General features: G+C 57.6%; 1 non-coding gene across 1 annotated transcript; it reads right to left on the minus strand.

The window, feature by feature from the left end:
• Window positions 1–1,564: 1,564 nt before the first annotated feature.
• TRNAD-GUC lies at window positions 1,565–1,636 on the minus strand. Its single transcript has one exon. It is a non-coding gene; the product is annotated as a tRNA-Asp (tRNA).
• Between the last annotated feature and the right edge of the window lie 114 nt (window positions 1,637–1,750).

Here is a 1,750-nt window from a genome sequence, read left to right on the forward strand (position 1 = left end):
TGGGCGCCCTCGCACCTGGGCACGAGGAGACCAGCAGGGCCGCATGCAGGTGCGGCTCTGACTCTTCGCTTTGGGAACTGGGGGGTGGGAAGGGCTGCCCGGGGAGGACCCACCCGCGGGGGGATTATCCACGATCTGAGGTCATTTGGCAAGTGCCAGCCAAACACCTGGTGACCCTCTGGCTCATCCACGAATCCAGGAACGAGATAGTTCGGGGATAATAGTTGTGCTAAGAAGCAAAATAAACCAAAATAAACCGCAGTGATGGGGTGGGATTCGGGGGAGCGAGAGAAACAGGGAGCTGAGAGGACCTGAAGCATTGCGAGCCCGCAGTGCTAAGACCTGAGGAAGAGGCCCTTGGACGGAGGCACCGCTGGTGCAAAGGCCCTGGGGCCGGGAGGAGGGGGATGATCGGAGGCGCAGAGAGCCGGGTGGGAGAGGGGAGGAGGGTGAGGGGCCAGAGAGGCGGGCGAGGCCAGAGCTTGCCAGGCCGCAGGGAGAGGTGCTGCCTGGTCTTCTGGTTGCCGTGGGAGGTCTGATTGCGATAGAGCTCGTCTGGGTGTGCGGTCCCCTCCGTCTCCTGTCACAACAAGTCAATCACGTGTGACAACTGAGCCTCTGAATCAGGGGTCCTCAAACTGTTTAAACAGGGGCCGTTCACTGTCCCTCAGGCCGTTGGAGGGCCGGACTATAGTTTAAAAAAAAAACTATGAACAAATGCCTATGCACACTGCACATATCTTATTTTGAAGGAAAAAAACAAAACGGGAACAAATACAGTATTTGTATTTGCATGTGGCCCGCGGGCCGTAGTTTGAGGACCCCTGAATCTGCACACCGCGTGGCACACCCCGAACCCCTTCAGGAGACGGGGGACCGCCCGGACTCCCCCTGCTCTCCCCCTGCTCTCCGTGCACAGCCGGCCTTTGAAAAGCATGACGAGTATCATCCTGATAACAATGGAGGAAGAAAGAATGGAAGGAAGGAAGGAAGGGAGGAAGGGAGGGAGGAAGGAAGGAAAGAAGGAAAGAAAGGAGGGAGGAACACGGGGAAGGGGAAACGAGGAAAAGAAAGGCAGGAAAGAGAAAGGAAAAGAAAACGAGAAGAGTGCAGACAGGTGGAGAACGGAGCCAAGGAGGCACTCCCGCCTTCTCCCGGGCCTTCCCCACAGAGGGGCCCCATGCCCGGGGCAGGTGGTGACGAGCTGGCCCTGGGCAGGCCACACAGCCGTTCTCCAGGCCTCAGTCTCCCCATCTGTCTAATGGGAGGACAGCACCTACCTGTGAGGTTGCTGTGGAGACTAAATGAGCGCTCACCTGCACAGCGCCGAGCACTGCCCGGTACAGGATAAAAGTTACATAGTTGTTAGCTGGTGACCAAGAATATAAATGCAAAATCTCTCGAGCTATATCCATTATAGATTATAGATTACGTATATAATGGGGGATGTTAGGCCCACTGCGCGCACCTGGCTATTTTCCTTAGTGACGCCCCAATTGCCAGGTTTGCAAGGAAAACCGAGAGGCACACACAGCGTCTCAAAGGACTTAAAAGTTTTAGTCGCCTCCCCGTCGGGGAATCGAACCCCGGTCTCCCGCGTGACAGGCGGGGATACTCACCACTATACTAACGAGGACGAGCGCTGGCGGGCCCCCTCCGCGCTGGTCCATACGGACATGGGTTCCCTTCCTCTCGCCCCGCTGGCTCCAGGCCGGGCCTCCCCCGGTGCAGTGCCTGGTCCTGGGCTTTC

This window comes from Myotis davidii, unplaced genomic scaffold, assembly GCF_000327345.1.
Source record: "Myotis davidii unplaced genomic scaffold, ASM32734v1 scaffold43, whole genome shotgun sequence".
Classification (NCBI taxonomy): domain Eukaryota; kingdom Metazoa; phylum Chordata; class Mammalia; order Chiroptera; family Vespertilionidae; genus Myotis; species Myotis davidii.